Source organism: Mytilus edulis, chromosome 12, assembly GCF_963676685.1.
Source record: "Mytilus edulis chromosome 12, xbMytEdul2.2, whole genome shotgun sequence".
In the NCBI taxonomy this organism is placed as follows: Eukaryota; Metazoa; Mollusca; class Bivalvia; order Mytilida; family Mytilidae; genus Mytilus; species Mytilus edulis.
This window is the reverse complement of record NC_092355.1, coordinates 76,885,267-76,913,249: the sequence shown is the minus strand read 5'-3', so window position 1 is coordinate 76,913,249 and position 27,983 is coordinate 76,885,267. Positions and strand designations below refer to the sequence as shown.

The following is a 27,983-nucleotide window of genomic DNA, read 5'->3' as shown; positions in this document are numbered from 1 at the left end:
AGAATACAGAAATGAAGGACCCCATCCAGATCCTAATTAACAGTAAGGTTTTAAAATTGTTTTTAAATTTACAAGTTCCGCTCGTTATGATGCCATCAATATGTACTTAAAACTCCAACATTTTACTTTGCAATAAGTTAATATGCAGACAAATGGCAATGCATGCAGCTTACTTCATTTTAACAATAGATACATTTCCAATTTAAATATGAAAAAATGACTCAACTGTTTGCATTATTTCATAAAGATTCGCATTATAAGTAGACGCTCACATATGAAAAATCACAAACTAGTTTGCATTATGTACAAAAGCCTAGGCCTTTTAAAAGTTGATCTTTGTTATCGGTTCAATAAACATATATAAGTTATATTGCATTGATGGGTCTTGTATTACATACTAGATACCCGTATGTAGAAATGAATTGTCGACAATCGGCAATGTTTCATGATAAAGGAAGCTAAAATGGAAATTCTCTTTAACCAATAGGACTACTTTTAAAGGTAATTTTAGTAAGTTCTGTTGAATATTTATTTGAAATATCAATATGATATGAAGTTGTTTTCCATTTGTTTGATGTTTTTAGCTTTGGAGTTTGCCTTTTGATAAGAGGAAGTCTCTGATTGAAAATTTTCTTTGAGTTCGGCATTTTTGTTAATTTTGTTTTCATTATTCTAACAGAACTTTAGGTAAAGTTATTTTCTATAATTGTGTTTTACATTAAATGACCTTAATGAGTAAAATAATATTGTAGATTTTTGTGAACATGGGCGTATCATGGATTTGTATAGTTAGATCTAACTATAAAAATCCTTGCTGTTATGAATCTCAGTTATGAATGTTTTTATTTTATCGGTGTCTTAAATTTTAAATAGTTATTTGGTATAATATATCTTATTTTGAAACATATGTTTAAAGTTGTCTTTTTTAATATTGAGCGCCTGCTTTAACTACTTTACACCTCTGTTTCCTCCTCTCTCTATGAAAGCCTCAATCTGCTACTGCGGTGCTAAATAACATATGTTTCAAGTTTGTACATTTTCAATGGGTAGCTAACAACGGCAAATCTATTTAAACATGATAAAGGTCTATCTAACAAAGAATACCTTACTTCCTTATTCATTGTACACGTAAGTGTATCATTGATTATACCATTTGAAGGATCCAGTAAAGTGACTTAGAAAAAAAAATTCCCGAGTGAGACCTATACCGAATAAGACTTAATTCCGCGTTTACAACAAGAAGCATGACATAAAGTGAGCGGAATCTGCTTACCCTTCTGGAGCACCTGAGATTACCCCTAGTTTTTGTGGGTTCGTGTTGCGCAGTCTTATGTTTTCTATGTTGTCAGTTTGAATGACTTATGAATGTCCTTCTAGAATCTTTCGCCTGTATGAAAAAATGACTCAACTGTTTGCATTATTTCATAAAGTATAAAGCATTATAAGTAGACGCTCACATATGAAAAATCACAAACTAGTTTGCATTATGTACAAAAGACTAGGCCTTTTAAAAGTTGATCTTTGTTATCGGTTCAATAAACATATATAAGTTATATTGCATTGATGGGTTTTGTATTACATACTAGATACCCGTATGTAGAAATGAATTGTCGACAATCGGCAATGCTTCATGATAAAGGAAACGAAAATGGAAATTCTCTTTAACCACTACTTTTAAAGGTAATTTTAGTAAGCTCTGTTGAATATTTATTTGAAATATCAATATGATACGAGGTTGTTTTCCATTTGTTTGATGTTTTTAGCTTTGGAGTTTGCCTTTTGATAAGAGGACTCTCTGATTGAAAATTTTCTTTGAGTTCGGCATTTTTTGTTACTTTTGTTTTCATTATTCAGCATGTTCAGACAGAACTTTAGGTATAGTTATTTTCTATAATTGTGTTTTACATTAAACATTTTGTTAAATGACCTTTATGAGTAAAATAATATTGTAGATTTATGTGAACATGGGCGTATCAGGGATATATCTTATTTTGAAACATGTGTTTTAAGTTTTAAGTTTTTTTTTAATATTGAGCGCCTGCTTCAAATAATTTACACCTCTATTTCCTCCTCCCTCTATGAAAGCCTCCATCTGCTACTGCATGGTGCTAAATACCATATGTTACAAGTATGTATACCCTTTGAGCACCCCATTCTGGAATATGAGAAGACAACTATTCATGGTTTCTAATTTACTAAGTTATTTAAATCATAGTAAATCAAATAGAATAGCTGGACTTCACAAAAAAACTTGTAAAGCCTCGTAAGATGTACGTATTTTTTTGGTTTAAAATACACTTATAAATAAGTCTAACATATATTCCAATCGTCCTTGTTTATCGTCTAGTAAATGATCTGTGATAGCTATCAGTACATTTTCAATTGGTAGCTAACAACGGCAAATCTATTTAAAGGTCTATCTAACAAAGAATACCTAACTTCCTTATTCATTGTACACGTAAATGTACCATTGATTATACCATTTGAATGATCCAGTAAAGGTGATTTAGACCCAAAAAAAAAATCCCGAGTGAGACCGACCGAATAAGCCTTAATTCCGCATTTGCAACACGAAGCATGACAAATGTTGAGCGGGATCTGCTTACCCTTCTGGAGCACCTGAGATTACCCCTAGTTTTTTGTTGGTTCGTGTTGCGCAGTCTTATGTTTTCTATGTTGTCAGTTTTTGACTTTAATATGAATGTCCTTCTTATAATCTTTCGCCTGTATGACAACACCTACACTTAAAACAGCAAACAACTTTCGACACAAATCATTCGTCTTTTTCTGAAGTACAGTTAAACATTGTTCATGAATGATTATTAAAAACTAAAGTAAACGGCATTGACATGACATAGTATGCTCAGTAAAGAGAAAATCAGCATCTATCTAAAGTACTATTACTATTAAGTATCAGGCGCCTTCTGGAGTGTCATTGAACTTTTAGACAGGACATTGTTTGCCCTTAACCTTATTTCAAAATCCCTTATTTTTTGTTTTCTTTTAATTGTAATAATTTTTTTGTGTTTTTCTGTGTTATACTTCCATAAATTTACTACAAACAACGTTTGTTTACGATTTATATAACTATCAATTGCTAGTTTATTGTCGAAAGTGGTCACTAATAACTTATTTGTATCAGTATTGACGATTGACGACCAAATGTCAGATTTTTTCGTCATTTTATCTATGTGATCTTCATACTGCAAAACAAATAATGTTTTGGAATGCAATATTTTTTGTATTCTTTCAAGGAAACTGTTCACATGATCACATTTAGTACTATTACATTGGACATTTCAGAGTCATTTTATATCTTAAAAGGGATGTCTAGTAATGACGGACTTTGCCCCCCGCAGAGCTATAGAAAAACAGTACATTAACGGGTGTTACACGGACTCTTTTTAGACGATACACTGACTCTTTTTATTTGTTACACGGACACTTTTTATGAATAGAATCAATCGTGCGTGATTAGTGAGTTCATGGGCACTTTAACTTTCAATTAGATTTGAACTTTTTGGTTCGCCAACTTATTTCCTGTCCTTTTATTGAACAAAATATTTACGTTAGCATCATGTTCTTTTTTCAAACATTTCTAGTTAAATACAATTCTTATCAGTACACTAAGGGATTAGACATTTAACTTCAATAGTGGGGGATGGGGGTGGGGTTATGGTTTTCTCCTAAAATAGATATTTTGATCCCAAATTTTATGAGAAAAAAATTATCATGGTCAAGCAGATGTCAAATTAATGTTTTGCATGATTCCTGATTTTCCGAATACCGTTAATAGTGCTCATTGGCGGATCCTGGGGGGGGGGGGGGGTCAATGCATTTGAATGGGGACATATAGTTTGAACCCCCTTTGTCCTGGGTTGGGACCCCCTTTTTAAAATGGCTGGATTCGCCCCTGTTTCTTATTTAAACAAAAAAAATTGGGTGATGGCGTTGAAAAGTAAATACTAGTTAATATACTAAAAAAAACATACCGATGGAATGGCACATCCTGCATTTTTTCATCAAAAATAAAGATCACAGCCTGTTTATTTTAAATAAATTAGCCCCCCCCCCCCCTCCCCCTCCTCTCTTTCCGTTTTATTCATAAAAATCAAACGTTATCTTACTTACCACTAAAGTATTTCTTTAATATATTACTTTTTTACGAAGTTGCATTTTAAAAAGTCTTCAATGTGTACAACATTTATCTTTTACTTGAAATGGTTCTTTTTTTTTTTATCAAATTGTAGATTCCTAAAAAAATCTCGGTTGAAGGGAAATGGAAATAAAATGTGTTTACATTATAACTTACATTTACTGCTTTATGGCTATCTAAGTTTCTCAAATGTTTAATATTGCTAAAAGTATCATTAATTTCTTGAAACGTCGTACAAGTCAGATAAAAAACAAAAGTAACAAAAGAAACAGGCCGGTTACAACCAGCCGAATAGTTTTCTGCTATCGCCTCGGACCTTGACCTAACTACTCGTGCAGAAAAACTATCCGGCAACGGTTGTTACCGGCCTGTTTCTATGTGTTATCTTTGTATTTTATCTAATACATAATAGAGGCCCCTCAGGGGGTGTCCAAGTAAGTACATAATCACAATTTGTTTTGCCGCAATATGAATTGCATAATCAAAAACTCCATTAGGAGTCTCATTTTATAAGGTGTATTTAGAGCGGAATGTTTTTTTAACGTTTTTATATTCATATAAGCCGTGAGAACAATGAGAAACTGTTATGGCGATCAAAGTGTAGCGCACGCCCTCTACCTGGATCAACATGTACGACTGCAATCTGTCTTACTTACTAGAAAATCCTATCAGAAAAATTTCCGGAAACAAGTCCTGAAACGAGTTGTATATTATGCATAGTAGATGGGTCTCACTAATTAGCGACAACAAGCGTCAAGAAGCGACAACAAGCGTCAACAAGCGACAAGAAGCGACAACAAGAATTATTTTAGCGACAACAAGAGACAAGAAGACTATTTAGCGACAAGAAAACATTTTTTTTTATTAGATATAAAGAAATTTGTATTTAATGGTTTGTTTTTTAAATATACGAGCAGATATGTCTAATTAAAATGTTTTATTATATTGGTAGATGAAGAAATTTAACATTTGTGAAGAAGAAAGAGATTGAGCTTCTTTTTTTTATTTTTAAATATGAAGAATATGTATAAGATAATGCACGGGGGGGGGGGGGGGGTAACTTCCTATTATTGGGTATACGGGGATGTGCCAAAAATATGGGTCATAATTTTGCGAGATTTTATATAAAAATGACCCTCCTTTTTAATGACATCCTATATTAAAATGCATTTACGTTTGATAATTGTATATTGATTTGGGGTATGATCTACATATCATATATAAATATGCTATTGATATGTGCACCAAACGATGTCAATTCATATATAAAAACTTAAGGGTAGCTGGTATATTTATGAATTATGAGTGATGATGAGTTAGTGCTTATATAAGCATGGGTCAAATATTGTATATAAGTATATGTCATTCTTTCTTAAATATTTATATAACTATAGGTACTGAATTTCAGTGAATGTTATATTAAAATGGGTACGTTTTTTGAGACAAAAATGGCACACCCCTACCAAAAAAATATCGAAGTTACCCCCCCCCCCCCTCCCCGTGAGATAATGTATGTATCTGTTTTCATCAAAGTCAAAGTATGAATAAACGAATGGCGATATATATGGAGCGGGCATAATGGAATATAATATTTTGATTCTAACAGTATAATTCATTGTTTTAAAAAACAAATTATAAGATAAATAATATGTTCTAAACAAAGGAAAAGCAAGGATTTGTATAGTACTATACAAATCCTAAACGTAATACTGGCTGTTATTCATAATAGATGATAAAATATTATGTAAATAATGTTTCATTTTTTTCTATCAATTTTAACTTTCTTGTCGCTAAAATTATTTTCTTTTGCATATTCTTTTAATATTTATTGCAATAATTTATTTTAATTAAAAAAAAATGTTTTCTTGTCGCTAAATAGTTTCTTGTCGCTTGTTGTCACTAAAATAATTCTTGTTGTCGCTTCTTGTCACTTGTTGACGCTTGTTGTCGCTAAAATTGTTGTTGTCGCTAATTAGTGAGACCGTAGTAGATAGTTTCCCGCTCCCTGTCAAAGTATGTTTCCTAACGATTGTGAAAGAAATGGTAAGAATAGACGGTTTATGTCAAACATACTCAAAGATATATCCAATATGTTGTGAATGACTCAAAGAAGTATGTTAAAATAAGACGTGCAAGTTGAAATGCTGGTCCCAGCTGAGTTTGTTAAAATAAGACGTGCAAGTTGAAATGCTGGTCCCAGCTCACAGGCACTTGTTTCTATCCATACGAAGGTCGACTATCCATATATGGATAGTCCACCTTCGTATGGATAGAAACATGCCTGTGTCCCAGCTGGTGCAGTGCACAGGCGCTTGGGTCACGCTTGGGTATAGGTAGTCCAAATCGAAGTAAGGCGTCAAAGAAAAAAATAATAATAGCCTTTCAAGACGTCATAATTATTTGGACTAGGGTATAGGATACAGATTTTTTTTTGGATTTTATTTTGCTGATTAAAATATTCAATTTTCTATATATATAATACATATCTATCACCTCTGTGCATGTCTCACCTAGTTTCGAGTGATTTAAACGACCACGAGAAAATACCCAATTTTACTATCCATACTAAGAAACAAATAAAATTGGGTATTTTCTCTGGGTCGTTTAAATCACTCGAAACTAGGTGAGACATGCACAGAGGTGATAGATATTTATTATAAATATAGAAAATTGAATATTTTAATCTGACAGCAAAAAAAAAATCTGTATCCTATACCCAAGCGCCTGTGGAAACAACACATTTACTCTGTAGTTAAGCTTTTTAAAATTGAACTCTCTGATATTATTTTGGATCTGTTCCAAACTTGGACAGAAGGTTGTTAATGATCAAAAGCTAGTATCTAGAAGGAAATTTAGTTTTCTGCCAGTTGACATTACATTTAGTCTGCAGTTAAAAGTTTTTAAACAGTATATTAGATTCATAAACTATCCTGGATTTTTACCAACTTTGGACAGAAGCTTCTTACAATTTAAAGATAATATCAAGAGGAATATTTTATTGATTTATTTCCTCGTTTTTGTTGAGCCTGCGATTAACAGAAAGAGTAGGCGAGCTAGACACTGGGTTCCGCAGAACCCTTACAAATTTTTATTATTTTTATTCAACAAATATAAATATTGTTCAAATAGTTTTTAAGTATTTATTGTTTTAATATATATGTTCTTCAAGATAATACTACAGTTTAGTAATGCCAAAGGTGAAGAATATAGTTCAATGGTGCCATATTTAGATGAAAAGTATTCAACTCTATGTATTTAACTGCACATTGCAGCATCACTCGTTTATGATGGCTGTTTTTGGGATACGATTGCTGTCAAGCAATCTGTAGACTTTTACCATTGACCCTATGACACACTCCCTCACGTCACTCGTTTAATTCTAAACATTCGGCAACATCTCAGATTCTTATGATTGTCTTGCTTTAAAAGGTAAAAACAAGCAAAACAATTGAACATAAACAACTTTCCTGTAATGTTTTACTCATAATCTTCATGTATGATATTTTCCTTGACTTATATGCGTGTTTTTAACAATACGGAAAATCAGAATTAAACAGTATTTATATTTAGTGTTTTTATAAATTTAGAAACACGTCAGAGGGAATTCCCAAATTTTGATAACTTGCGAGAGTTCTCTGAAAGACGATCGATAATTCTATTTCTGTCACAAGAACTGAAGTGGAGTATTTCTATATTTTACCGTTATGAAACTGATATTTGATACTGTACTCTCATAAAGAAATGGAGAACCATTCATCATATCATTTAATAAACGTTCTTGTTCCAAATCGCAAGTCGCGGTTTGTTTATGTATTAATGTCCATGCGTGGTCTCACTAATTAGAGACAAAAAGAATTGTAGAGACAAAAAGCGTCAAGAAGCGACAAGAAGAATAATATTAGCAACAAGAAACTATTTAGCGACAAGAAAACATTTTTTTATTTATATTACTTATTCGAAATAAATATTAAAAAAAATATGCAAAAGAAAACAATTTCAACGACAGGAAAGTTAATTTTGATAGGGGGGGGGGGGAATGAAACTTGTAAATCTAATTCAGTTGCTACATTTATTTACATGCTATTTTATAAGGTATCACAGGAAGTATATTTTGTCTTTTTATTTGTTTTTAAAACCATTTTTGTACAATATATAATTAACTTGCAAAATGCATTATTTGTGCATAATTGTCCAGAAAATTCATACACAAATTGTGAAATACAAATTAAGAACTGAAATCAAACAAGAGGAAAACATAATTAAAATGTGAATATTTTTCATCATTTTATTTAGTGTATTGTCTCATTTAACAATATTTATCATGTTTATGCATATAGATTGAAGATTAAAGGAAACTAATGACAATCTTGAGTTTTCAACAGGTGTTCACTATTCGGTACAATAATTTTATATTCTGGTGCGTGTAATTGATGAAGGTGTTAATGGATGTTATTGTTGCAATAAAACAAAGGACACGCACCTAGTTAATCTCATTTGTTGCTCTTAATTGTGTATTACCTTAGAGTGAAGCCACAGCTAATGTTGGTCCTATCAGGAAAAATTAATTGTACAGTTAGGAAGGAAATAATATTTCATGTTTTTGTTTTATTAAATCCTTCAAAAGGAAGGTGACAAATCTTTGTTTTTATTTTCATTTTATAGCGTTTACATTTCCTTTGCTCTTACACATGTTTAATTTCTACATCTATCAATATGATAATAAATAGTACACAATCTCTTCATCGATTTTTAGCTCACCTGGCCCAAAGGGCCAAGTGAGCTTTTCTCAGCACTTGGCGTCCGGCGTCCGTCGTCCGTCGTCTGTCGTCCGTCGTCTGGCGTCGTTAACTTTTACAAAAATCTTCTCCTCTGAAACTACTGGGCCAAATTTAACCAAACTTGGCCACAATCATCATTGGGGTATCTAGTTTAAAAAATGTGTCTGGTGACCCGGTCAACCAACCGGTAAAATGCAGTTTTTGGCTTATAACTCAAAAACCAAAGCATTTAGAGCAAATCTGACATGGGGTAAAATTGTTCATCAGGTCAAGATCTATCTGCCCTGAAATTTTCAGATGAATCGGACAACCCGTTGTTGGGTTGCTGCCCCTGAATTGGTAATTTTAAGGAAATTTTACTGTTTTTGGTTATTATCTTGAATATTATTATAGATAGAGATAAACTGCAAACAGCAATAATGTTCAGCAAAGTAAGATTTACAAATAAGTCAACCTGACCCAAATGGTCAGTTGACCCCTTTAGGAGTTATTGCCCTTTATAGTCAATTTTTAACCATTTTTCGTAAATCTTAGTTATCTTTTAGAAAAATCTTCTCCTCTGAAACTACTGGGCCAAATTAAACCAAACTTGGCCACAATCATCATTGGGGTATCTAGTTTAAAAAATGTGTCCGGTGACCCGGCCAACTAACCAAGATGGCCACCACGGCTAAAAATAGAACATAGGGGTAAAATGCAGTTTTTGGCTTATAACTCAAAAACCAAAGCATTTTGAGGAAATCTGACATGGGATAAAAATGTTTATTAGGTCAAGATCTATCTGCCCTGAAATTTTCAGATGAATCGGTCAATCGGTTGTTGGGTTGCTGCCCCTGAATTGGTAATTTTGAGGAAATTTTGCTGTTTTTGGTTATTATCTTGAATATTGTTATAGATAGAGATAAACTGTAAAAAGCAATAATGTTCAGCACAGTTAGATCTACAAATAAGTCAACATGACCAAAATGGTCAGTTGACCCGTGTAGGAGTTATTGCCCTTTATAGTCAATTTTTAACCATTTTTTGTAAATTAAAGTAATCTTTTACAAAAATCTTCTCCTCTGAAACTACTGGGCCAAATTAATCCAAACTTGGCCACAATCATCTTTGGGGTATCTAGTTTAAAAAAGGTGTGGCGTGACCTGGTCAACCAACTAAGATGGCCGCCACGGCTAAAAATAGAACATAGGGGTAAAATGCAGTTTTTGGCTTATAACTATGAAACCAAAGCATTTAGAGCAAATCTGACAAGAAAGTTAAATTGTTAATCAAGTCAATATCTATCTGCCCTGAAATTTTCAGTTGAATCAGTCAACCCGTTGTTGGGTTGCTGCCCCTGAATTGGTAATTTTGAGGAAATTTTGCTGTTTTTGGTTATTATCTTGAATATTATTATAGATAGAGATAAACTGTAAACAGCAATAATGTTCATCAAAGTAAGATCTACAAAAAGGTCAACATGACGAAAATGGTCAGTTGACCCGTTTAGGAGTTATTGCCCTTTATAGTAAATTTTTAACCATTTTTCGTAAATTAAAGTAATCTTTTACAAAAATCTTCTCCTCTGAAACTACTGGGCCAAACTAATCCAAACTTGGCCACAATCATCTTTGGGGTATCTAGTTTAAAAAATGTGTGGCATGACTTGGTCAACCAACTAAGATGGCCGCCACAGCTAAAAATAAAACATAGGGGTAAAATGCAGTTTTTGGCTTATAACTATGAAACCAAAGCATTTAGAGCAAATCTGACAAGAAGTTAATTTGTTAATCAAGTCAATATCTATCTGCCCTGAATTTTTCAGATGAATTGGACAACTGGTTGTTGGGTTGCTGCCCTCCAAATGGTAATTTTTAAAGAAATTTTGCCGTTTTTGGTTATCTTGAATACTATTATAGATAGCGATAAACTGTAAACAGCAATAATGTTCAGCAAAGTAAGATCTTCAAATAAGTCAACATGACCTTAATGGTCAATTGACCCCTTAAGGAGTTATTGCCCTTTATAGTCAATTTTTAACAATTTTCATTAATTTGGTAAATTTATGTAAATTTTTACCAAATATAGTTCTCTGTTACTAATGGGCAAAGTTCATTATAGATAATATTGTAAGAAGCAAAATCGTTCAGAAAGTAAGAACTTCAAACACATCACCATCACCAAAATACAATTTTGTCATGAATCCATTTGTGTCCTTTGTTTAATATGCACATAGACCAAGGTGAGCGACACAGGCTCTTTAGAGCCTCTAGTTTTTTTATTTCTTCATCTTTCAATATAATCCTAAAAAATATTTTAATGTTTGTGATAACAAAATGTATTCTTGTCGCTAAATAGCTTCTTGTTGCTTTTTGTCACTTATTATTTTTCTTCTTGTCGCTTCTCGACGCTTTTTGTCGCTAATTAGTGAGACCCCACATGCGTGTAGTTTTCCTGATTTCAAGGGGTATCAGATTGAGTGATTCCCCGCTTCATTGATTAATTTGAAACTCATGGGATTCTTTCTATGTCTGTCTGCATATGGAGGGCTATTGTTGTTGCATAATTTTAAATCACATGCATAATTTAAATTAAAATAAATGTTTCATCGTAAAAATTACCTATAACACCCCTTCAGCAGAAATGGAATCTTCCATGTTATCGTTTCGAGTTGTCTCCCTTTTCGAAGTATTCGTCAAGAAGAATTAACTCGTTAATGCCGGTAAACGTCGTATTAAATTAAGAACGATCTCAATGTAAACAGAGGAGTGTGTACGGAAAGGAGTCATGCCCTCTGACCCAAAGGAACTTCAATAACTAAAGAGTAAGAAATGGGGTTCCTCCTAAACTGGTCCGCCGTTCTATATATAGCTTCGCACCGAAGGTCAGTGTAGCGATAAGTGAACACAATATGATAGGGGTCCAGTTTAGGGTTCCTCCTAGAATTACGGTGATAAGATACGGAAGCAAGTTAACTCGTACCACGGCATTGGAACCAAAAAAGTTAACTTGTACTACTGGGAAGTCGTAACATTCAGAAAAATATATAAAAAATATGATGTTTTATGGGTTTCTGTTTGTAAACTTAATAGAAATAAAGTTGAATTACTTGAATTTTACACAGGAGTTAAATGAAAACTTAGACAAAAATAAAGAATGTTTTAAAGCATTAATGTTTTAACTGATCTTTCAAACTAGAACATAGGCGGATCCAGCCCCCCTTTTTTTGTGGAAAAAATTTGGTTGATAATAAAGGGAATCATTGAAGCATGACTGGAGCGGGCCCCCTCTTAGGTCAGTCAGCGGGCTCCCCCTTAGGAAAAGTTCTGGATCCGCAACTGTAGAACTTAATCCGGAGGAAAGTTAAAACATTGCTTTAACTGTACCTTATTAAAATTGAACATGTTGAATATGTATATATCCAATTTAAGTTAATTAAAGCTGTAATCCATGACCACAAATTGAATGCTATGTTTACAATTGTTGAAAGCCATGTGCTTATTTTGCGGGGAAAATGCGGACCCCCTTAACAGGAATCAGTTAAATTTCATTGTTACATTTATTTATAGACAGTAAAAATAATTTTGGCAATCATTTTGACTAACTGCTAAGATTTTATTATTCATGAAAAATTTTCTTCGGGTGAAACTGTATATACCTTAATTATCTACATCTGCCACAGTATTTTCTATCCAATATACAAGGAACATAAGCTACAAATTGGTCATTGTACTTTCAAATTATATACATTTTACAGTTAAGAGGTATTGGGTGAAAGTAATAAAATCAACGGTACCAATTTTGTTGCACCAGATGCGCATTTCGACAAAACATGTCTCTTCAGTGATGCTCGTGGCCAAAATATTTGAAATCCAAAGCTTATATAAAGGATGAAGAGCTATAATCCAAAAGGTCCAAAAAGTATAGTCAAATTCTAGAAACGTATATCATGTATATTCATCATTTAACACCATTTGAATGCATTTAAATAAGTTGGTACGAGTTAGCAATGGTTCAAGTTTTTTTGTTTTTTTAATGGTACGAGTTTACAATGGTACAGGATAACTATAATTCGATAAAACACAATAAGTACATGGCTCATACACTTGTAACGGGGATTGGCTATTCTTTAAGTTGATTGACTATTCAGATTGTTACATTTTGCATGTGCAGTTGAATTAGTTTAGAGAATAATACGATCCAGCTGTACCAGGGTTACCGGCCAAAAATGCTTGAGACTCGCGCATGTTCATGCTTTTTTTTGCAACAGTATTCTTGGATCTATTTCTCTCCTCTTTGATCTTTTGAATTTTGGCCAAATCTCATGCATTTGTTTAATGAAAATTTGGCAGAACTGCTATACATGTGTCAATGAAAACTATGGCAATCGTATCCCTCAGAGCATTCTGCTCTTTGATTAATTGTTCCATCTGACCAAAAATTTGTAAAACATGCACTCAAAAGCACATACAATGTACTGGATGTGCTGAAGCTGCCATTGAAAAACAATAAATAATAATAAGAACAACAAATGGTATGTGGTATCCATTAATGACACAAAATCAGTACATGCACAGCAAAAAATCACACACAGAAAGCAAAGGAACAGTGCTTTTATTGTTGTTTTTAATATCAAAGTCGCAGTGAAGCCTTCAACACAAAATGTTGTATAATAATGATATGTATGCAAGGCTTAAATTAAAATATTGTTTGTTTGCCCTTTACCGACCGACCCTATAAATTCGTTCCGACTGAAAATCTTTTATTTGTATTTACCAGCAATATTTTATTTTATTTTTTTTTTCGTTCCTACCGAAAATCTTATATGTGTATTTTCTGCTCAAAACTTTTTTACCGGAATCCACGGGTTTTAGTCTTCCCCGTATAATGTTAAGTCCATTTGGTATCACGTGAGCGTTTGGCATGAACACTTGCATTTAGAGATCCAAAGCATTTGATTGATGTCGATGTTGAAAGTATGACAAACGTTGCCCTTATACTTGAAGAGCAGGGTTCATTCAAAAAAGTTTGTCCAATACAAAATTATCAACGTGTGTACAAAATATTTTGTTAACGGATGTTGTATCCTATGTAAGGATGACCTTTAGTGATCCGTATATCAGGATGATTATGTTAACGCTGCTTTCTACCAGTTTTGACGTTTTATTTATATCTGACATGAACCGAAGTCCTGTATATTGGAGAATGATTGGCAGTGAAATCGCGGCCAAGTTTTCCTTTCAGACCAGTTATAAATGCGATGTAAAATATGTGACATTTGAGTTTCGAGTCTTTTAGATTTTTATTGATAACACTGGGACACACGAAAATTTAAACATTCAGTCTTTAGGGTTGTAAGTAAAGTAAGATAAATGCTTAGTTTTAGCTCTTTTAACTGGTTGCATGATGACAGGGCAGTGGCTTTATATTCTAGTCAAATATTTTTTTTATTTCACAGATATCATCTCTGATAATTTCAGTTCAAATTTTAATAGAATTGGTAGAATGTCAGAATGCTGTATACATGGTATAGATGGGATAGATGGGATAGGAGGGTCCTGATCCTGCAATCCGGAGCTTTAAAACACGAAATCCTGAGCTCCCGAATATAAATAAATTTAAATTCTGCATCCCGAAATTTAAAAAAAAACAATTCCTGGAAATCCTGAAATCCCGAGCTTAAAAACTCCCGATCCCGGGGTCCCGATAAAGGTCCTACCTCCCCCTAATAGATTGCACATTGTACAGCTGTTTCACAAACCATGCTAGGGAGATATATATGATATTATGAAATCTTTCGGTTAAGTTAAACGTACAAGGTACATGTACGTAGTACAGAATATCAGTGCAAGTTAAAATTCTTAAAAGTTCCAGGCATATAATTGTTGAAAATATGCTCGAGCCCTATATACAATGATATATATTTTGATATTTGAAAACAAATACATGTAGTAGTGCATATGAATTAACTTCACATTCTACATGATAATTTTTTTTCATAACTTCCAGCTTGGACTATTTAGAAACTTTAATAAAAGTAAAGATCAGTAAAATCGATTATTCTTAAAACAAAAGCAAATACAGACAAAACTGATGTCATGCATATATTGTATCTATAAAATAAAATATTATACCTACCTGCCTACCAATGACAAAAAATGTACCGAGCTAAGTTATTTTATGGGAAAGAAAAATAAAATATTTAACCTACCTACCTACCCTGTTTCAAAAAATAGGGTCGGAAAAGGGCAAACAAACAACATTTTAATTTAGGCCCAATATTGTATCATTGAATTGTTTATAAATACAAATTTTCAAGTTGTATATTAATCAGGGGTTCAAATTTACTTTAAGCAATGGAAGGTCCAGGACTTTTGACCAAAGATACTTGAAGGTGACTGGTCTTCCAGTATTCTTAGAAAGGTCCAATTTTTATTTAAAATTCAATTTATGAAAACAAAATGCTTACCATAACATGATAAGATAAAACCCGAGGATTCCAGTAAATAAGTTTTGAGCGGGAAATACAAATATGAGATTTTCGGTAGGAACGAAAAAATAGATAAAAATAAAATATTGCTGGTAAATACAAATAAATGATTTTCAGTCGGAACGAATTAATAGGGTCGGCCGGTAAAGGGCAAACAAACAATATTTTAATTTAAGCCTTAAGTAATATTTTGTTTTTGTGTCGAAAAGGGAAACCATTTTATTCAATGTTTCAAACATAAGTGTGTTGAAGATTTCAGGTAAAGAAACTTTACCAATAATTTTGCCATCACTTCGGGATTTTCTCCGCCATCATCTTGTCTGCCGTCAAAGAATTAAAAATCTTCTCACCTGAAACTACTGGGCTAAATGTTATCAAATTTACCTGAATGTTCCTAAGGGCATCTACATTTGTAGTTTAAAAATTGTATCTCTTCATTTAATCCATTAACAAACATGGCTGATGATGCTAAAAATAGAACATAGGGATAATTTGCATTTTTTGGCTTATACATTTTTTATTTCAAAAGCTAAAGCAGATAGAGCAAATCCTCGTATCTCCTGTAAAATTTTCAAAAAATTTAACAACATGTTTCGGAGTTTTTGCCTCTGAAATGACAATTTTTAGTAAATTTTGAAAGTTTTTGGTTTATATATCTTAAAAACTAAAGCAGTTAAAGCAAATTTGACAATTTGGAGGTCTCGGTTTATCTTCTGTGGAATTTTTAGAAAAATTATTTATCATTTTTTCGAGTTATTGCCCCTGAAATGTCAATAATTTGTTGATTTCGTAGTTTTGAAATTTCAATAAGTAAAAACAATCAAAATAAGTTCTACAAATCATCAACTTAGACATTGAAATAACCTTCTCGTGTTGACAATTTTGGATATTCATCAATTCTATGGGGCCACAATTGTTTTATTATACCGAATAAACAGTGGAAGGGCATTTTGAACACTATATTTTTTACATAACAAACACAAGCTGACGTTTGAAAATAGCTCAGGAAAATATATTTGTCATGTTTGTGTTCTAGAATTTCTCGGATGTACAACAAAGGTAGAATCTTTTCGTAAAATATTAATGGCCCTGAAAAGGACCGTTTAGAGGAGATAACATCAGCTGCTGACACTCTATTCATTTCCAAAGACTTATTTCCTCGTCTCTCGATGGGCTGTCAGTGTAACGTGAACGCTGCCATCTTGTTTATTTACGTCTGTGACGTCATTTGCATGGGAGGTAACTCGAGTTCAAATCTAGACACTAAAAAGGTTATTCGCCGGTGAATAATAGGGTTATTCACCGCTGGTGTAAATTTTAAGGGTTATTCGTCCTCCCATGCAATTACATGAAAATTAACCGAATTATTCCATGTCACGTGATAAGTTGTTATCCAATAGAATTGTTTGTAATATATGTAAGGTATAATAATATGTATTATTATACCTTACATATATTTCAAATAATTCTATTGGGTGAAACGTTATCACGAGACATGGAATAATTCATTTAATTTTCATTCAATTGCAATGAAGGACGAATAACCCTGAAAGCTTACACCAGCGGGGAATAACCCTATTATTCACCGGTGAATAACCTTTTCAGTTTGTTTATTTGTACTTGAGTTACCTCCCATGAAAATGACGTCACAGGCGTAAATAAACAAAATGGCAGCGTTCACGTTACACTGGAAGCCCATCGAGAGACGAGGAAATAAGACATTGGACATGAATATAGCTGAGACTGTGCCAGAAGCCGATGATATCTCTTATAAACGGTCCTTTTCAGGGCCATCAATATTTTACAAAAAGATTCTACTTTTGTTGTAAATTCGAGTATTTTGAACACAAAAATGTATTTTCAAAAGTCAGTCTGTGTGTTAGGTTAAAAATATAGACTTTACAGTGTAAGTGTTCAAAATGCCCTTCCACTGTTAGTTCGGTATAATAAAACAATTTTGTCCCGTTGAAAAGGTGAATATCCAAAATTGTCAAGCCTTAACATTTGCTTAATGAAATAACCTTCTCGTGACAGTCGTGTTGACAATTTTGGATATTCACCTTTTCAACAATACAGTGAAGTGACACAAGAATATCTCCCGTTAGGCAGCCTGGCTAATAACACAGTGACATGACACAAAATAACTCCCATTAGACAGCCTGGCTAATAATACAGTGACGTGACGCAAAAATAACTCCCATTTGACAGCCTTGCTAATAGCTCAGTGACGTGACACAACAATAACTCCCATTAGACAGCCTGGCTAATAATACAGTGACATGACACAAAAATAACTCCCATTAGACAGCCTGGCTAATAGCACAGTAATGTGACACAAAAATAACTCCCATTAGACAGTCTTGCTAATAACAGGCCCTCATGCTATTGTGAATTTGTCCTAAAAACTCCTACACTGAGCTATGTATGGTACTATGGAAGGTTAAATCTCTTTCATTCATGACAAGTTACTTGTCATAAGCTAAAAAAGTATTATATATACATGTTTAGAAATGATACTGCAAATTGACAACAACACACAACACTTCAAATAGTCTGCATGGTGAACCAACGCCTGTGTGAATCATACTTGCCACGAAATAACAACTGAACCAAGATTAATGTCTGTATAAAAACTGTTCTGATGAAGCCTGCCTTGCAGGTGAAGACCATAGCAAATAAAATTGCAGACCATTTGAAGTGTTGAACATTGTCAATTTAGAGTATTATTTTAATGTTGCATTCATTTGCATAATTTGACAACCCTGCATACATGTACCAAGGTATCCACTTCAGGGAAATGATTCACACAGGCATTGGTTCACAACTTGGAGTTAAATGTTCAGAGATGGTTCAACCGATATTTATATAAATGTGAAGAACTGAAATTGAGCTATTATATATTTTCAGTTTAAAGATCTACTGTCCATTTTTATTTGATTCAAGTCCAGTCAATTTATTACTTAGTAAAGGTAAGTGAACTGTTTACAGTGGCGTAGCTTGCATGTATGCTCAGATACTCAAGCATCCACATCATTTTGACAAGAAAAAATATATAAATAAAGATATATTCGCAGCAGTTAAACTCAGAGGTATAAAGTAAAATCATCGGAGGTATCCGTATGTAACTAGGGTTAGGATATGAGGATAACATCCAATTATTTCCGATGAAGTATATTTGGTCTTTAATTAAGGATAATTTAGTTCATGTAATAAAACAAGATGATAAATCGCAGAAAAGTGTTCTCAATTTTTTTTCGTATGTTGTCGGCTACGGCAAGTGCAGAGGATGATGCACAGATCCTCGGATATGTTTCATCTGAAATTGAGCCTAGCGGAGTGATGGCTTCCACAACTGACTAACAACATAACTGACAACTAAACCACAATATCCTGATATCGTTTCCTGTGACATGAAAGACGACGTGAAAAAAAAGTAATCTGTAATAGAGCGTGATCATACCTAGGCTTATCAGTAAATTCCAGTTTCTATCTAGGTCCACATATTAATTTTACTTTCAATAAAAGAACAAAGTTCCTATGTCCCCTGTATTGCACATATTTTGTGTAACCAAGGAACAAGGGCAATAACTAATAAAAAATATTGTTTTTCCTTTTCCTTTTAAGTTTAATGGAGAAATAAAAGCTTCAGAGAAAATGCAATGGGATTTCCGTTATAATTCATATTTCAAAAAGGTCGAAGCATGGCAGCAACCATTTGATTTTCTGGGGAAGCTATGTTTTTTTTTTAGGTACAAACTTTTTTTTTAAACCATAGCCCCCCCCCCCCCCCCCCCCCCAGAAAATCAAATGGTTGCTGCCTTAGGACTTATTTTCGAAATTGTCATTGCTGATGATATAACAATCTGGCAAAAATTGTACACATGAGAGTGTAAACAAGACCGGATGGATGAACACCAGGTATTACGATGATGTCCCCTGCGATGCTTTAATGGGATCACATCAGTTCCTTTATACAGAAGTGCCGCTGTGATGGGGCCGTTTATGAGATGTCAAATATAAGATTGGTTTGAAACTTTTACATCAAATAAATAAACTATGAATTACATTCAATTTCGAGAATTTAGAGAAAAACATTAAAATTTTGTTTAAAATATAATTATATGACATGTATGAATTGGTGGGTATTTTGAAATTAAACAAACATATAACCAATGCCGGATTCTAGGGGAGTACATGTGCTTACAGGAACAATGTCTGAAAAAAATATAATTTTCTGCATAAAATAGTCCAAAAAAATTACTCAAGCTACTCTTCCAATCTTTCCATGAGTGATTTCCATCACTTTGATTTTGAATTTTTTTTAAACAAGATTAACATTTTGCCCTCATCTACTTTTGTTAAATAAATTGGAAACAAAAAATAACATGACATAATTACAAAATTAATTGCATTTGGGAGTCCAAACTAAACAAAACATTGCAATCATTACCTTGTGAGTTGCTTAAAGAGTAAGAGTTTTTAAGAAGTCACTTGTGGTGTACATGTATGCATGAGAGATTGGATGTTAATGTCAATGAGATAGCAACCATTCAATGAAAGAGGTCAACATTGTATTCAACATGTTCAACCATTGAAAACTATCTTTAAATTAGAACTATCACTGAGTTTGTACTTACATTAATGAGCAACATAAGTGCCACATGTGGAGCACCTGAGATAACCCCCAACTTTTGATGGGTTTCCTGTTGCTCAGTCTTTAATTTTTAATTTTGTGTTTTGTGTACTGTTGTTTGTTGGTGTTTTCTTTTTTATCCATTTTTTTCTTTTGAATATCTATTAATTGTATTTACTAGATCCATGTCCAGTCAATGTGATCCTTGTCCAGTCAAGTTGTTATTATAGTCAATGTGATTCTTGTCCAGCCAAGGTGTTATTATAGGTAAGTGTACATTATATATGAACTATATAGGATCATTTAGTTACTATATTGAAATTTGTTTCAAATGTAATATGTTCAAACTCTATAGAGTAGATAATGTAAAATGTTTAAGCTCTATAAGGGGAGATAATGTAAAATGTTCAAACTCTATAGAGGAGATAATGTAAAATGTTTAAGCTCCATAAGGGGAGATAATGTAAAATGTTCAAACTCTATAGAGGAGATAATGTAAAATGTTCAAACTCTATAAAGGGAGATAATGTAAAATGTTCAAACTCTATAAGGGGAGATAATGTAAAATGTTTAAGCTCTATAAGGGGAGATAATGTAAAATGTTCAAACTCTATAGAGGAGATAATGTAAAATGTTTAAGCTCTATAAGGGGAGATAATGTAAAATGTTCAAACTCTATAGAGGAGATAATGTAAAATGTTTAAGCTCTATAAGAGGAGATAATGTAAAATGTTCAAACTCTATAGAGGAGATAATGTAAAATGTTTAAGCTCTATAAGGGGAGATAATGTAAAATGTTCAAACTCTATAGAGGAGATAATGTAAAATGTTTAAACTCTATAAGGGAAGATAATGTAAAATGTTCAAACTCTATAAGGGGAGATAATGTAAAATGTTCAAACTCTATAGGGGGAGATAATGTAAAATATTCAAACTCTATAAAGGGAGATAATGTAAAATGTTCAAACTCTATAAGGGGAGATAATGTAAAATGTTCAAACTCTATAAGGGGAGATAATCAACATATAGTTTTTACATTCAAAATACTATAACATCAATGTTTTTATAGTAAACAAGACACAAAGAATGTGATGACATCATTACAATGTTATTTGTCTTCAAATATAAGCATTGAACTTGTGCTATAGAAAAATAAAGTTAGATATATATGTCAATGACTATTTATTTATGAGACATCAACCCAACAAAGCAAGAATGGAGATGTGTAGAGGTAAATATATAGATGTGTAAAGGTCAATATATAGATGCGTACAGGTCAATATATAGGAGATGTGTAAAGGTCAGTCTATAGGAGATGTATACAGGTCAATATATAGTAGATGTATACAGGTCAATATATAGTACAGGTTAATATGTAGTCAACAATTCAAAAATAACCTCATATGACAAGGTCTACATTTTTCATGTATCTGGCCATAAAATTTAGGATTATTCATGTTAATGAATAACTAAGAAATAATTCATGGAAACCATAAATTGTTGGACATTTACACATGGCCTGGGTAGTGATATTCGAATTTTATCTTGAGCGTTAGCGCGGGATAAATTTGACCAATATCACGGCCCAATGCCATGTGTAAATTTCAAACTATCTATGGCTTCCACGAATTATTTTGATTCTAATAGGACAAATACGGTCCTCAAAAAACAGAAGTAAGATTGGGTATGCTGTGTGTGGGGCTGTTCTTATTTACTTCCTGTTAGATATACTTCCTGTTAGATAAAGCTCAAACATTCTAATAAATCTGTAGCTTGCATGGATCATTTCGTGAATAACCACTTGAAAAAATCTTTTTATTTCTTTCAATTCCCAAACCCAACATTTGCCATTTTTCATTTACATGTTTTTGACGTAAGCTTCCGTCAAATCCAAAGTTGACATTTCGTAACTAAGGAGCCACCATGTTGACTTGCTGAAATCAGTTAACCTGCAAATAATGCAATAGAATAGAAAATAAAACAAAATCTTCCTCAAAAATCAGTTTTAATACAATATCATACGAATTTCGATGGTTCAAGCAACACACACACATTGATATGTTAATAAGAAACATTCATAACAAGTACAAATGAAGTATTTTTAAATCATACTTTAGTTTACATATATATCGTGCTTAAACAAGTAAATATGATTTATATTTTTCACAGATGCTTTAGATGATGGCACAACCTTACTTATAAATTAGACTGACCTCCGAGGTACATAAGTATTTATCTTATTATTATGTATTGTATAATATATGTTTTTAAAGACAAATCAATTTATAAAAACCACCTCATTGATCTTCAAGGTGTTGTGGTATTGTGTTCAACTTAAGTGTGTGAAGTGGTGGGTTTGAACCCTGGACAGTTCAATCAAAGACTTAAAAATTAATATTTGCTGCTTCTTCAAAATGAAGTTTTCACAACTGTCATACAGCCACTTCCTGTTTTCACATCTGCCATACAGCCACTTCCTGTTTTCACATCTGCCATACAGCCACTTCCTGTTTTCACTTCTGCCATATAGCCACTTCCTGTTTTCACATCTGCCATACAGCCACTTCCTGTTTTCACATCTGCCATACAGCCACTTCCTGTTTTCACATCTGTTATACAGCCACTTCCTGTTTTTGCATCTGCCATACAGTGACTTCCTGTTTTCGCATCTGCCATATAGTCACTTCCTGTATTCGCATCTGCCATACAGCCACGTCGTGTTTTCACATCTGCCATACAGCCACTTTTTGTTTTCACATCTGCCATACAGCCACTTCCTGTTTTTTCGCATCTGCCATACAGTCACTTCCTGTTTTCACATCTGCCATACAGCCACTTCCTGTATTCGCATCTGCCATACAGTGACTTCCTGTTTTCACATCTGCCATACAGCCACTTCCTGTATTCGCATCTGCCATACAGTCACTTCCTGTTTTCACATCTGCCATACAGCCACTTCCTGTTTTCACATCTGCCATACAGCCACTTTCTGTTTTCACATCTGCCATACAACCACTTCCTGTTTTCACATCTGTCGTACAGCCACATCCTATTGGTTGATAGTTTGAAATAATACATCACTCATTGTACAATGAAAATTTCTTTTCTTGGCTTCTATGGAAGGGAATGATTTTATATTTGATGAACAGCTTGAAAATGTTGATTTGTAGAATGTTAGCAATTTTTGTTTCTACTGTGCAACTAATCTTACTGTTAAACAATAGTTTGAAATTAGACAACATTCATTTTACAAAGAAAATATTCATGAAAGTTCATGTGATGAATAACAATGATACACATATCCCTAGACTAAAGAATAATGATATAAACAATTACAAGTCGTCCAACATCCTTCAACAATGAGCAAAATCCATACCATATAAAAATAAGGAGATGTGGTATGATTAACAATGATACAAGTATCCCTAGACCAAAGAACAAAGATATAAACAATTATAGGTCGTCCAACATCCTTCAACAATAAGCAAAACCCATACCATATGATAATAAGGAGATGTGGTATGATTAACAATGATACAATTATTTCTAAACCATAGGACAAAGATATTATAAGTTATCTAAGTTCATATCCATATCTATGGATATGAACGTAGATATTGATTTATCTCCGGTCTTAAACCGAGTCGAGCGAGTTTTATGCAATTCGGGTACAAAATGTAACGTAAAAAAGTTTTATTGAAATTTGGAAATTTTGCATATTTTTTACGGGGTGTAGGGTACTACCTCTGGTAGAACCGTACATGTAGTCAAATATAAGACGTTTTTAATATGGAGACAGAGAAACTGGATTGAGTCAAATTCCCCGGGATAATGGTTAGCAACGTCCGGGGATATGGGTTAGCAACACCCAGGGCTATGGGTTTTGTAACGTCGTGCGTTAACCAATCAAAATCCTAGATATAAACTAAGCCGGGGATAAAAACAATTACAGGTCCTCCAACAGCCTACAACAATCAGCAAAACCCATATATACCATATACTCATCTATAAATAGCCTTGGTATGATAAAATGTGAAACATTTCAAAAGAAAAAATCAACAGCCTACTTTGTACTACAACAAAAAGGAAAAACAAATATGGTACACAGCTTCTAACTAAATCCACTACGTTATAGGTCCTGTCTTTCAACAGGCACATACAGAATAAAAAATGATTGAATTTAATGTGACTGTTCTAGTTGATTGTAGACAGTGTTTTGAGAAGCTGCAATATGATATTTAATATTGTTCTTTATGTGTGTCTTAATGCTGGTAAATAAAACTTTTGAAATTTTTAGATCTGGGAAAGTGCAATAGATGTTCTGGAGTTTGATGGAAAAAGTCACACCCTGCTTGTAGAATACATTTGTACCTCATTCAGGTACATGTGATAAGATTTTTAAGGTTTTGAGTTCAGTTCATTATTAAACTTTAAATAGTGCAGAAAAGTTGAGATAAATTACTGTTTCAATGCTATTATATATTATTTGAATGAAATAAGAAGATGAAAATATTAGGTCAGTATTTTACCACCCATAGTGATCATGTTTTTTCAATTGACAATAACACAAATACCTCAATTAAAACTCAACAATATATATTAAATATGACTTTTCCGTTCTATTTTTAGGCAATAATGGAAAGTTGGAATGTGGTAAGATTTACTTAATAGTCTTCTTGTAATTTGTAGTTTTGTTCCCCATTAGTGTACAATTAGATACAAGTATGTGATAACTTGAGATAAAAACTAGTAGAATTCTAAGTGAACTACCAAACTACTTATTCCAAAAACAAAAAAATACAAAACTGGGACAAAGCAAGGTGCAAGGTGAAAAAAAGATCCTAAAAGTAGGTGGTGGGAGATAGTGTATTATTTATGCAGTGTTCCAGCTAGGCCGTTTTCAGAGGGCGCGGCGCCCGCCCTTTTCCGAGTGGCGCCCTGTGCCCTTTTTACAGTTTTCAGGGCGCCCTGCCTTTTTTGAAGATCGATTGCATATTAATTTGCGTATTGATATGATACGCTAATTACTAAATTTTACCTGGGGAAAAGATTATGACTTTGTTTACCACCCCAAGCTAATCAACGGTTACAACTGGTGTCATAATCTGTTGTTATAGGTAATCCGTTTATCGGATGGGTCATTAATGATCATCAACATTAATTCGTTCAAATAGAATCGGTCAGTCGGCAATTATCTTTGAAGAAATGTGCATACAACAACTTGGGCACAATTTGCGATGTTTACCGTAGTTTCATGGAAGAAACGTAATGACAGAAAGTTGGAAAACCATTATAAACTCGTTGAAGACATTGTTTTACTTGTTTTCTGTAAAATAAACAGAAAATGCAGACGTATTTGTCATTGACTGCCTTCATTTTTGATACGAAAATAACAAAATCAGCCCCCATATTGTGATCATATTTACATCATATTTACGTACTGTTTATAATCCTCCAAAGAAGGAGCACACCCGAATAAAGAAAGATAACTCAATCTGATTTTTTTCCTAGCATTGAGTAACCCCTTTACATATTCTAAAATGTGTCTCCATACTTCTTGCTTAAGAATATATGTTTAGGTATTTATTTTGAGTTATGGGAAAAGTTAAAGAGGGTCTTAGTAGCAGTGTTGGTAGGGTGCCTTGGTCATCTTTTTCTGTATTCTTTATTTTTGATACTATTTTTCACTGTTGCTTTATATCCTAAAATTGTGAATTTACTGAGCACAGCTGTTTTGTGCTGTATTGCCATCAAGCACACCAGGGGTAGAAAGGTGAAACTGGTAAAATGTGGTAGACCATAGAAACAGTATGAAACAGATCTCCTTTCAAAACATACTGCATATAAAGTTCAACTGTGCCAAGCAATGATAAAAAAACTTGTGTGACAAGCTGCTTGACAAGTTTTTCAGCCTTAAAAGTAGAAAGATAGAGTTCTATATGGGCTAAAGATGTTGTTCTTGTATAACCTGTGATTCAACGAATAAACACAAATGTTTTATTAACATCTTTTATTAAAATATGCCCTTTTCATATTATCATATCGCGCGTTAAATGCCCTTTTTCAGGATTGGCACCCTGCCCTTTTGAAAACCTAGCTGGAACACTGTTATGTAGTACCTTCAGAATCCTTGTTTATTTGTAACTCTAAGTTGGTCTGTAGAGTTATTTGAAAAAAAATATTGGGACAATTTTTCTACATAAAAAAAAAATAAAAATACAGAAGTTATCTCCCCTTGCCATTGTTAAGTTCATGTGAGTTGAATAAGACCAATCTATTTTATGGTATAAAGAGCCGACTGATACAACACACTTTTTTTCTTGTTAGGTTACATTCTCATTGCTTTATTATATCCCACATCTACATTTATTCAGTCTACATACATTTATATATGTATCTCTTTAAGTAAGTTAATAGAGAGATTTCTACTAGCTGATATGAAAAAGGATGAAAAAGTACCTAGGGGCAATTAAAGGACTTAGTGAATGAAAAACACAACTACATGTCTTAAAAAGGACAAAAGTAGGGGCAACTAAAGGACTAAGTGTATTACATGTCTTTAAAAGGACAAAGGTCAAAGTCCAGAAAATACTACAAGAAAAAAAATCAAGGATATGCCAAATCTAGTCCATGATTTTATAAAAAAAAATTTTTGAAGGTTAACAATTTTGTCGAGCCTGTCCCAGAAAGCTCGACATAGGGATAGTGATCCGAGGGCGGCTAACGTCTTAAAAGCTTCATATTTTAGAAGGTTGAAGACCTGGATGCTTCATACTTTGTTACAGATGCCTCATGTTATGAAGTTTCCGTCAGTCACATGTCCAATGTCCTTGACCTCATTTCCATGGTTCAGTGACTACTTGAAAAAATATTTTTTGTAATGTTAAATTCTCTCTTATTATAAGTAATAGGATTACTATATTTGGTATGTGTGTACCTTGCAAGGTCTTGATGCCCGTTAGACAGTTTTCACTTCACCTCGTCTTTTTATTTAATACTTTATGCAATATGTCAACTATATTTGTTGTATGGAAATATTTTATGATGTATATGTCAATCGCACCGGTATTATTTTACTTTGACCTTATTTCCACGGTTCATTGCTCAGTGTTGAGTTTTTGTGTTTTGGTCTGGTTTTCTTAGACTATAACCAATAGGTCAACTATATCTGTTGTTTGGAAGAATTGTTAGCTGTACATGCCTTGACCTCATTTTCATGGTTCATTGGTCAATGTTTAGTTTTCTTGGTTAATGTTAATTTTATGTGACAGTTGTGATAAAGCTTTTTATTTAGGACTATGAACATAATATCAATGATTAGTAAAGAAGGCGAGACATTTCAGTGTGTACACTCTTGGTGTTTTTCTTGATAATATAAAATGCATAAATCCCAACAATTATATGATATTTAAAGAATTCCTCTCTATCTGTTATTTGAAGGAAGGATACTACTGATTTATGTAGGCATTGCTAAACAGAAGAAAACATAATTATTACCTAATTTAACAGTAAGGACATTAATTTCAATATATTTTTATTACGGTTTACTTACAGAAACTTACCACAGCTGCTAGGAATAGAGATATAGAAGCCTTAAAATTATGTCTACAGAATGGTGCAGACATTGATTATCAAGATTAAATGTAATTTATATGTTATACTTACAGAAACTTACTACAGCTGCTGGGAATAGAGATATAGAAGCCTTAAAATTATGTCTACAGAATGGTGCAGACATTGATTATCAAGATTAAATGTAATTTATATGTTATACTTACAGAAACTTACTACAGCTGCTTGGGAGGGAGATACAGAAGCCTTAAAATTATGTCTACAGAATGGTGCAGACATTGATAATCAAGATGTAAGTAAAATAGTCACATTCAAAACTACCTTATTTTAATAATTCATAAAAAAATCATTTGAAGATACAGCCTTTTATGGTAC

The 27,983-nt window shown here is 33.0% G+C and overlaps 1 long non-coding RNA gene across 1 annotated transcript; it reads left to right on the top strand.

Moving 5' to 3' along the window:
- Positions 1–376: 376 nt before the first annotated feature.
- LOC139499178 (uncharacterized) lies at positions 377–27,902 on the top strand. Its single transcript, XR_011658140.1, has 7 exons — positions 377–501; positions 18,311–18,372; positions 20,218–20,303; positions 22,206–22,256; positions 24,334–24,416; positions 24,666–24,689; positions 27,817–27,902. It is a non-coding gene; the product is annotated as an uncharacterized lncRNA (long non-coding RNA).
- Positions 27,903–27,983: the final 81 nt, after the last annotated feature.